At 38.8% G+C, this 12,454-nt stretch overlaps 1 non-coding gene across 1 annotated transcript; it reads left to right on the forward strand.

Annotated features, from left to right (window-relative positions):
* The first annotated feature begins 386 nt into the window (after window positions 1-386).
* Window positions 387-459, forward strand: TRNAK-CUU. Its single transcript has one exon. It is a non-coding gene; the product is annotated as a tRNA-Lys (tRNA).
* The last annotated feature ends 11,995 nt before the right edge of the window (window positions 460-12,454 follow it).

The raw sequence follows: 12,454 nt of genomic DNA on the forward strand, positions 1-12,454 counted from the left end.
GCCCGGTCAACAAATGTAAAATAAAATAAAATAATAATAAATAACTACCGCCCCAATGAGCCTGATGAGCATGGTCTGCAAGGCCATGGAATGTGTCATCATTCAACTCATAAACAAAGACATTGGAGATCTCCAAACTCTGGACCCCACACAGTTCGGGTTTGTAAAAGGCAGATCATGTCTCCTAAATCTCTTTGAAGCAGTCACCAAAGCCATAGATGAGGGCAAGGTGGTTCACACAGCCTATCTAGATCTCGCCAAGGCGTTCGACACCATCCCCCACTCTGGAATTATAGATAAACTCACTAAACTGGGTATAAATTCATATGTCACAAGATGGGTTGCCAACTGGCTTATTGACAAAACCCTCACTGTGAAAGTAGCAGACCCGGCTAGCTCAGTCGGTAGAGCATGAGACTCTTAATCTCAGGGTCGTGGCTTCAAGCCCCACATTGGGCGACTGTATTTTTAGTATGAACCTATGAACCTATACCCCGGGTATCACTTCTGTGTCACTGTTAGACAGAGGCACAGTATACTAACCTCGAAAAAGGGCATAGCAAAATAAATTTAAAATGGGTGGTGAAAGCCAAACACATTCTGGCTAGGCTTTTAAATGCCCTAGGGCAGATAGCCTAGTATGAACCTATGAACCTATGAACCAAATCAGACTTCAGACCAGTGACAAGTGGGGTACCACAGGGTTCAATCCTGGGTCCTCCCCTGTTTTGTATCTACTTCTCTGAAGAACAGGCTAACACAGAAGGTCTTTGGCTAACTAAGTTCACAGATGACTGCAAACTAGGAGCCATAATTGAAGCTCCTAACTATGTGGGCATCCTACAAAAGGGCCTCACTGAGACAGATGCCTGGTCTCAAAGCCATGGCCTCAAGCTCAGTGCCAAAAAGTGCATTGTCATCCCTTTTGGTAAAAACTCTGTACCCATGAACTACCACATAGGCGGTAGTCTACTTAACACTGAAAGTGTGATAAGAGACCTTGGGACACAGGTGGACAGTAGTGTCTCCTTTGATAATCACATCGCCACAGTGGTCAGGAAATCCTTCTACATGGCATACCTCATCACAAAAGGTTTCTCATCCAGAAAAAAAGAGGTCATTGTTCCCCTCTACTCATCACTCATTAGACCCATTATAGAGTACAACCTCCCTTTTGGTATGTACCTCACAAGACATCTATAACAACTGGAAAGGCCACAGAAATACCTCATAAAGAGGATTACTGGCCTCAAACAGATGCCCTATGCCGATTGTCTCAAAAAACTCTAGCTTTACTCCGTCGCTTATCGCCTACTCAGAGGCGATCTCTGCCTAACATACAAAGCTAAGTCAAACCCAGAGCTGTTGGACATGCTCAACTTAAAGAAATCCCAATCCCTCTGAGTTACATGCTCTAGGGGCCTAAACCTTGTCACCACAATGAACAGAACAAGCTGGAGGGATAGATTCCTGTTCCAGAGACTTCCCATACCCTCGAACAGACTACCTGTCTATGTCAAACAGAGCTCCTCATTAGCACTCTTCAAGAAAAAATCTTGATGATTGGATATGTAACAGGAAATTTACCCCGGGGATCACTTCTATGGCTCTGCTTGACAGGGGCATAGGAAAATAATTTTCTTGGGTGGCGAAAGCCAGGGTACCTTTTTGGCTATTCTTGTATAGGCCCTAGGGCCAATTGCCTAGTACCTACATATGAAACTATGAACCTATGTCTTTCAAAATTCCCATCCAGCTCAGCAATGTCTTTTTTTTAAACCATCTGTCTTGCTCACATTGTGTTGGATTAATTTAGTAAGACAGAAAAAAACAAGCCTTTAAATGTTGGGCCACAATGTGTTGGATTAATTTGGTATTAAAGAAAAAAGCAAGCCTTTAAATGTTGGGCATGTTTGTACTGACAAAATGTACCACTGAACTTCATGAGAATGTCATCATCATCATCAAATTAAAATAAATAATTAGTGTAAGTGAAATCACTTGACACCAAATTCAAAGGATATGCTGCACAATATAATGAAAAATGAACAAAATTTGAAAGTATTAAAAGCCAAAATCAGCTTTTAAGGTGGCAGTGACCTTAAATACCACTTAAATACCACTTAATATTAGCACGGGCATTTAAATGTCTTTTCTACCTGTAGTCTGATGGATCTAAACACTTTACTTGCTTTCAAATGCTTTGAAAGTCAGTAAAATACTTCATGCTCCTCTACTTTTTTATGGAATTGGAAATGCATGAATAAGATAAATCTCAGTGTGCTATAATCATGATACAGTCACAGATCATAACCACTTACTATGTACTCCCAACATGGATGCCTAGATTCTCCTGTCAAGCTTTCATCTTGAAGTGAATTTCTTGGTATCCATGCCTCAAACACATAATATAGAGGATCATTATCAGGTCACTGATCATAACTCATTTATAGCGTGTTCATACCATGGATACCAAGAAATTAACCTCAAGAGCAAATCTTGAAAAGTTAATCTTGGTATCCATTGTCAAGGACACATAATATACAGTTATCAGTGGTGGATCCAGAAATTTGCAAAAGGGGGGGGGCGCAGTCTGGTTAGCTGACTACCGGGGAGGAAGTGGGAAAGTGGGACTCTAGGTTTGGTGGTTATGAAAAGATGACTTTAAGAAGGTCTGACGTGTAAAGACATCAACTTACACTCAGCTGTATGTGATTCTGCTGTGGATATAGTAGTAGAAATAGGTAGACAAGGGGTCATCCAATAGCTGATATACTGAATATCTGTTAACGTCAAACATAATATTTGTACAAGATCAGGTCATATCCAAAGGTGTCACCAACAAAAAGAGTGTAGCTTGTATAGACCATCCCAGAGGAACAGAGAATGTCCATCAGTGCCACCTGTAACATGTGTATGATTTTTAGACCCAAAAGTGAGATGAATGGCTTGGGTGTGAGTTAATCAATGATCCAGAAGCTAATTCATATTTGAATGGTGGACATACATGCCACTGTAATAGCCACTAATGGTGACTGGCGGTGTATAGAACAAGAAAGCTATCAACAAGAAGCATATGTGTGTGTGTGTGTGTGTAAGACTTGGGCTTCAAATATACAGTGTATGCTTGAATCAACAGAGCACAGGCTCGCCCACTTGCACTCAGTTTGTGATTGTGACCTGACATCCCTGCTCAAGGATTTGCTGAGGCCTAAGGTAATTTGAGGGTGTGGTGGGGTGGGTAGCAATCCAGCAAGGAAGGCAAAAGAAAAGTGTAGGTATGTAAACAGAAGAATCATGGGTCTGACAGACTTGTAGTCAATTGATCCAGAATAAAACAAATACTGTACTAGAAGAAGTCATCACAAAGACAGATATGTTAAGGGGGAGGGTCTCTGATCAACAATGACAACCCTGATGGTTACTAAACAGCTGGACTGTAAAGACAAGTAAACATCCCTGGAGGCAACATACATTTTATATGCTCTTTAAGAAAGTTATTCCCTGTCAAAACATTTACAATCAAAAGTAGGGGGTAATGTTTTCAGTGTTAGTTTCTCTTGAAATAACAGCATATTTAGCTGGAAGAGGAGATGATGTACCCAATAATACACATTCTCAGTCAGCCTCCTCCTTATTTTCCTATATTATTTGGAATGACTAGATGCTGGTAAAGAAGAAAGTGTCTAATTTTTAAGTGTGCAGTATTACTCAGCATTTAAAGCTGTTTCTATTCTTCTGCAGAGTTAGTGGAGGGCTTCTTACTAGAATATGAAGTAGAAGTAAGGTATTAAGACAAAGCTTTTAAATGCCTCAAGTTTAATGTCTTTATTAAATCTAAGACAATTCTCACAGCATTCAATTTAATAATGTAGCCACAGCAAAACAAGCACTTTTATATTAACTGTAAGAGAGAAGACAATCATTCTGATTATGTCTAAATGTAGTTGCATTTTTTATAAAATTATAACTCTGCAAATAGTACTCCACTGAAATAATAGTGCAGGATAGACAGTGTTAGCCACTATGCACTTATTTTCCTCAGGGATAAACTGAGAGAACATTAGTAAGTCAGACACAGAAGAACAGGAGAGAGCAATGAACAATGTGTATGTATGTCTTACACCTTCAGCATTGCTACCTTTAAGGACATGGGTCCTCACAGGGAAGAGACACTACTAGTAAATGCCAACCTTCTTGTGGGTTAAAAAGGTGGTTAAATCAAAAATTAAGGTGGGTAAACAAATGTTAAGATTTACTGTTACAGTGACCCTGTAAGTTAAAATGTTCACATGCAGTATTACGAAGAATATGCTTACAAAGTACAATACATTAATGCTCACATTCAGTAGAAACAGAAAAGGATGGTACACAAATGCAATCCATTACATCAGAGTGCTTGAAGTTTGACAGAGAAAAACTGTACACAGTGCACATAAAGCATTAATGGAGGGTAATCACCCCTCTCCTGAAAAACAATAAGATGCTGCATTATACATTTCACATTTTCTGACTTTGAAATAGGGAAAATGAATTATTCTGAACAAAAAACATTCTACATGTAAATTTACTGTGTGGTAAAAAGCTTTCATTTTATTACCCCCTCGATCTTTCTTATCTAATAAATAAAATTTACATTAAAGTTATGTAAAACCAATAAGGTGGAAATATATTAGATGTTGATAGCCATCTTAAATATAGACTGGGTTTCCTACAGTATATATGTGCAGCAATGAAAATCTGTTATTTCAGTAGGTTTTGTTGACTTCTTTAAATTAAGACGCTGCAAGTCCAACTTCACATTTAGTGTAAACAAACATGAAGAATGTTACCCCAGTCAGTTTCCCTCACACTGTAGTTACTCACTGTTGTTCCATCATTTGGAATATTTCAAATTAAATGGCCTCATCATCTAGACAGGAGTAAAGACTACAGAAAACCTGGCTGCCACAAAATACATTTATTTTGGCCACTCAATCATGGGATGGAATTCTGAGCCACAATGATATGTATCACATGATGCACCGAATTTAATGAAGCAGCAAGCAATGGATTTGAATAGTGTGTTCCTTTAAGGAAACTGCATAAATAAAGGTGTAACATCAGGTTACCTGCATGTTGATCTAAACACATTTTGGTAAGCATAAAAATGATGCCATAAATATAAAGAATACATGTATAATATATAATATACAGCCTTGACAAAACAGTATATTAAAACACTGATTAGAGTCATAAACTAACCTGCAAACATGCCCTCCAATAAAATTAATTCCAATCATGTTTATGCATTAAAATAAATCATTAGATATCTTGCCTATTAGAACTATTTCTCTGTGTGCAATTTACTACATTAACATTTTCAGGTTCATTTTTGCTACTTGTCACAGCACTATTCAAAATATTTCCTGCTTATGAGGAAGCAACCATGATTAACACATATACTATAATCAATCATAACCAGTTATTCACCTGAGAGTGAAACACAGCTTTGTAACAAGGATAACTCTGGAAACACAAGACTTATAAAATTAACTTTACCCTCACACAAGACCAAGTTTTTTTAAGTGTTTTTATCATAATGAACAATTAACTCTATTTGCATTTTTGAGCCAAATGGCAAAAGTCTACACTAAGGATCATTGCTTTACAAGAATCTTATAACATTTCTTTGCTTCTCAAGAGGACACAGGTGATTCCTAGACTATAAATGAAAATTCAGAATATGATACAGTTGATATATGTAAGATAAATAAATCACAGCATATTAACATTAACAGTAGTTCAATAATCAAACTGAGCAGGTAAGGAGATGTATAACAAAGCTAGATCCATGTGTAGCATATTCTTGCAGTGGATAACAAAGCATTAAATGAAACCACTGAAATAACAAAGGGTTTGCTCAGGTATGTCATTATTAATAATAAAGAAATAGCTATCTCAAAAAATAATGTGAGCAGACTTCAGTAAATGAAATACATACATAAAGGTACAAAAGTAAACGTTCTTAGAAAAAAAATTGCATATAAATTCTTAGTAAAGGAGACTTGCTGGAGATAACTATTTATTTTCCAGACTATTTTAATCTTTAACCAGGTGAAGCATATCCTTGCAGTCTGATAAAGATGGTCACAGTGAGATGCTAAGCTACCTCTCTTTTCATCTTCGTATGCCATGTGTAATTAAACACTCTGAGGGTGCATCTTGCATCAGAGAAAACTTGTAGGACATTTTCTTACCTCTTACTAATGCATGTGACTAAAAGGTCAGCAACCACCCATGGAAGAGCAGAATTAAGACATTGCTTTTAATTATTAGCACAGGGCACTGCCTCACCTGCCCCACTTTACGAGGGACAGTCCCTCTTTGGGCAGTTGTGTCCTGCAAAGAAACTGAAAAAAAAGGAAAATGTCCTGAGATTATAGGACAAATATATTTCCTATATTTTATGTAATAGCTGCATAAAACAGTTATTCTGTATCTGAAACACCTAAATGTTTATAAGAAACAGAATAAGCAACTAAAATGCTACAAGGATAAGCTTTTATTTATATAAAAAAGTGAAGTTCTGTCCTTTTTACTGGCTGTGGATATATTTACCCCTTTATCTTAATGTATTACCCCTGTAATACCAGGCTACAACTATACTTTTTGGCCACCAAACCAGGACCAAAACACTAAGGTGGAGTGCACATATTCACACCACCAGGATAGTTGCCTAACACTATGCGTCTGAAATTCTCCAAGTGCAACTAACACAAGGTAAGACTGCAATCCAAATTGTAGCTTGCTACAGATCCCCCACCATGCCCCAAGATTCTCACTACACCTTTCTAAACATACTGGAGAATATTAAGATACAACCAAACTCCCTAAAACTGGGAGATTTCAACTACCATGCCATTAAATGTGAAAACTACTCATGTGCCAACACCTTTGCCCAACGGTACTTGGAGTTCATAAATTCCATTGCCCTGGATCAACTAATCCATAGTCCCACCAGGGGCTCCAATATCCTAGACTTGGTCATTACCAACATGGGAATTCTATGATCCACACCTATAGTCACCCCTTGTTGGTCAGGTCTGGCCATAAACTAATCACCCTTGACATCCACATCCCTTCCCACCCCCCAGTAAGGAAACCTCTGTAAAAAAACTTCTCCAAAGCCAACTTCATGCGACCCAAGTCAGAAGTGACAAACTTCATGACACCCATGCAGACAGGAACTGAAAGTTCGACTGCTGAATCCTACACTAGGGCACTGTATGAGCACATCCACCTGTGCATGAATTGTGCCATCCCAAACAGAACCAAGATGCTCTCCTCCAAAAAAGGAAGCCAATATGGTGGTCCACTGCCATAAACAAACTTTACAACAAAAGGAAGAAACTGTTGCAGAAAAGAGGAAAATCACAGGATGAAAAAACCTCTTACCAGCCTCAGCAAGAAGCTGAGATGCCTCATAAAATTTTCCAAAGCTAGTTACAAAAATATAATTGCAAAAGATTCCAAAGATAACCACAAGGCATTCGATAACTATGTCAAGAATCTAAATAGCAATGCTCAGATCTGCTCTGAGCTACAAAAAAATAGCATTAAATATACTGATCCCAGGGATATTGCCAATATTCTGGCATATCAATTCAGTGCAAACTTCACCCCCCTCTCACCAACTAAAGGGCCCATCTCAATACCAAAAGACTGTCAAATTCCGGTAATCACAGCCACACAGGTAAAAAACGCACTCTCCAAAGCTAAGAATACAGCATCCATGGGACCAGATGACATCCCAGGCTGTGTACTACATGAACCACAAAATGACCTGGTCATGTTTAATCATAGCCTCACCTCAGGCTTCGTGCCCACTGGAGTGGCGCACAGCTACATTTATCCTACTTCACAAGGGGGGATCCACCTTGGATCCTGGGAACTATAGCCCAATAAGCCTGACGAGCCTGATCTGCAAGGCCATGGAACGTATTATCATGGAACTTATAAAACAAAGACATTGGCAACCTTCAGACACTGGACACCACTCAAGTTTGGGTTCGATCTTGTCTCCTGAACCTGACTGACTTCTTCAAATCAGTTTCCAGAGCTGTGGACGAGGGTAAGGCGGTTCACACAGCCTATCTGGACCTTGCCAAGGCCTTCAACACCATCCTCCACTCTCTAATCAGATAAACTTACTAAGGTGGGGATTAATCCCTACATCACTTAATGGGTTGCCAACTGGCATACTGACAGAACCCACACTGTAAAAGCAACAGACTCCAAATCCATCTCCAGAAAAGTGGAGTACCTCAGGGTTCAGTCCTGGGAATGCTCTTGTTTGGCATCTACTTCTCTGAAGTACAGGCTAAAACTAAGGGACTCTGGCTAATAAAGTTCACAGATGACTGCAAACTGGGAGCCATTATTGAATCCCCAACTTTTGTGAATATTCTACAAAAGAGCCTTACAGAAACGGATGCTTTGAGCCAGAGCCATGGGCTCAAGCTCAGTGCCAAGCAATGTATAGTTATCCCCTTTGGGAAAAAACATGTACCCATGAATTACCCCATAGGTGGCAGTACACTAAACACTGAAAAGTTTGATATCACCTACTCAGAGTGAATCTCTGCTTAACATACAAGGCATGTCAGACCCAGAGCTGTTGGACATGCTACACAAAGAAATCCCAATCCCTCAGAGTCACACACTCCAGGGAACTAAACCTTGTCATCACAATGAACAAAACATGCTGGAGGGATAGGTTCCTGACCCAGAGACTCCCCAGATTCTGGAATAGACTGCCCATACATGTCAAGCAGAGCACCTCTTTAAAAAGGAACATTGACAACTGGATGGGAGATAGGAATTCACCCTGGGGATCACGCCAGTCACCCTGCTAGACAGGGGTCCAGGAAGTAAATACCGTGGGAAGAAATAGCCAGGGAATTGTTATGGCTAGGTTTGTATAGGACCTAGGACCGATAGCCTAGTACCAACCTATGATCTGTGCAGTAAATTAAAGTTTCACTCTTTTCATCTCAGGAATTTTGACCTTGTGAAGTAGATCTGATGGATCTGTTGCACACGAGCAAAACAAACCACTACCAGAAACACTACACCCAAGGACATGAACTTAATTTGTGATATAAACAGAACATGATGGTGCGATAGATGCATCTCACAGAATCCCTGCACTATGGAATAGGCTCCTCATCTATGTAAAACAGAGTTCATCCCTGACCCTATGCAAACTAAACCTTGACAACTGGATGGAAAATTGTAAACTTACCCCTGGTCTGGGCTCTGTCCCTTACGGACATGGGTTGTCAATAAGAAAAGTATCATCCTAGCCAACACCTCCCCCTTACAAATCCCTCACTTACTACTCTCTACTAATGCCACATACACACACACACACACACACACACACACACACAGACACACAGACACACAGACACACAGACACACACACAGACACACACACACACACACACACACACACACACACACACACACACACACACACACACACACACACACACACCTTTTAAACTGAACAAGATTTGTAATCTAGCATTCCCATTCAGAAAGGTGCAGAGAAATCCATTTTAATGGTAATACATCCCACATACTACAAGTACATGGAGCAAATTAGTTTTACACAAACGTTCCCACAAAAAATGAATAAACTGCAAATATGAATAGTCTACCCAAAAAGGAAAAAAGGCGTAGGAGATTCTAGTAGAAAATGTACATTGGAGGCTCACTCAGTCTGCCCATCAACATTTAATACCGAGCAAAAACACACATTTCTGTACACACTAATTCCGACCTTACATTTCTGACAAGTTTTGTCTGGAAATTAACAGCTGGATCATGACACAGTGCAGCTTTCGAAGAAATATCATAACGGTGTCTACAGTTAACTAAAATCCAGAAAACAATTCGAACTACTGCTGCAAATATTAAGACCACAATAATTCATAAATATAAATTATGATGGCATCAACCTACTGTCCTCCCATTCTTCACACTATCCGGAAGTAAAAAAAAAGGTTTAACTATTTTGGAACCGATTTGTTTATGTGAAACAAATAAATCGAAAGTGCTAACTTCAACGTCAGGGATGAACGGCAATATATCCAACAGAAAGCAACCCTTTAAATTTTACCATTGCAATAAAAATAATAATTTCATGCAAACTGCTGACATTTAATCACAGAAACAAATGAAAGTCTTTTTCTGGTTGGGTGTGTACTGTGGGAATACAGTCCAATCATTTCATAAACAACAAAAAACCTGAAAAAAAATTAACGTACTTATTTCTGTTAGCTAACAAGTTACTATAACCACTCCAAACACTATGACCACTTATTTACTTGTTTTGCAATAGTACAACAGACAATATTTAACACAATAAACCATTTACTCAAAATGTCAAATAACATCTTTTTTACTCAAACTTGTTTTTTTACACAATGATAATAAAAAATATATATTGCATTAAACCAGAACAATTATTTAAAGACTCTGCATAAGGGGTTGTAGTTAGCGCGGCAAACAGGGCACACTCGCAAACGTACCGCTTGGCACCTTGGAAATTAGACCAGTAAAATAAAAAATGAGGTCCAGAGAGGTCATTATCCCACTTAACTCAGCTCTCATTAGACCCATTGAAGACTAACATGCTCCTTTTGGAATGTACTCGTCCAGGCACTTGCAATAATGGGATCCTCCGCAGAGGCTCCTTAAAAAAAGAATAGTGGGCTTAAGGTATATGACCTACATGGACGGCCTGAAAGCCTTGCCTCTACAGTTTCATGCAGACTACTAAGAGACAACCTGTACCTAGCTTATAAGGCATCCACAGAACCAATACTAATGGACCCACTGCACATCACCTACTGCACATCCGTAAGTAAATTGGTATTAGAAATACCCAGTCCAGAAACCTCAACCTTTTCTGCCAACATAATGGTCTGGAGGAACAGATACATATCCCAGAGGATACCACTGTTATGGAACAGACTGCTCATATATAAAAAAAAGTCCTTCCTTGACGCTATTTAAGCATAATTTAGACCAGAGGATGGGAAATAGAAAATTAACCGAGGACTGACCCCTATCTTACTAATAGACAGAGACAGGGCTTAAACACCCTACCTTATAATAGGGACCCCTAATAATGTGAAGGTGAGAGCCAAACAAAATTATCTGCTATAAATGAGAAGCATTTAAATATAAACAGGGCTGGATAGTTAAACACTTATGGAATAACATAGCATAGCTGGGTCACAAATGGAAAGCATGGCCAGATTTAAAATGTCCATTCAGGGCAACAGACTAGTACTCACATATGAAACTATGAACTTGAAAGTTTTAATTCACTAGAAAGGTAAAAAAAAACATTGTTTTTGAAGAAAGCTTTACCTTTGCTGCAGGACTGCTTACAGAATTACTGATTTGAACATTTTGTTGTCTAACCAAGGAGCAGTACGACTGCATGCAGAACTTTAATGCACAGTCACATAGCGTACTTTACCTATTTAAACTGCTTTTGTAAGAAATATTAGTACTGCATACATCATTCATTTGTTCATCAATAAAAATAATGTATTAAAGGAGGTAAAATAAGACCTTCCAAACTAAACAGTAAAGACTAGGAATGGAAGTTATTGGTCACTGTAAAAACATTACTGTGATTTAATGCCCATTTACAAAGCAGCATGGAATCAAAGTAATTCATTTAACACAAAGAAATTTCACAAATCTCTGCCAAAATCAGTCAGTAAGTTAGCAGTTCATTCCATTGTCATAGCAGATGTACAAATTACCTCAATGTGGATCACTGGCTCACACTCGACAGCACTTTCAATGTAGTTTTTCCAACTCTGTCAATTTTATTTTAAAATTAAACTGTATTCTGTCTGGCAGACAGTTCATATGGTTCATATGTGCTTACTAGGCTGACGACCACAAGGGCCTTTTTAAGCCTAGCCATGCATCCTAAATCTCTGACAAGTTATGGTACTCTTGATGAAAGATTCATCCCAATGAACCCATTCAGTTGTTTAGCCATGTATGAAAAAGCACTTCAGTCACCAAAATGAAAGAATAACCCCAACGGCCCCATGAGTAGTTTGCCCACATATGCACAACCACTCAAATAACACCAAAATGAAACCTTTCCCCAATGACGTCTCCAGGAGTTTGCCAATGTATGCACATTTCCCCCAAAATGACCCCTTCAGTCTTTTGCCCTTTTATCCAAAAGTACTTCATCTACATCAAAATGAATAATTTCCTGTGTGATCCCTTCAAGTGGTATGTATCATGTATGCACAAAAAACAAAATGAAAACTTGAACCCTGACAACCACTTCACTGACACAAATCTGAATAATTTTCCAAATGACCCGTTCAGTAGTTTGTCCCAGTATGCGCAAGCACTTCACTGA

This window comes from Protopterus annectens, chromosome 1.part1 (genome assembly GCF_019279795.1).
Source record: "Protopterus annectens isolate FY-2018-M chromosome 1.part1, PAN1.0, whole genome shotgun sequence".
NCBI classification, from domain to species: Eukaryota; Metazoa; Chordata; order Ceratodontiformes; family Protopteridae; genus Protopterus; species Protopterus annectens.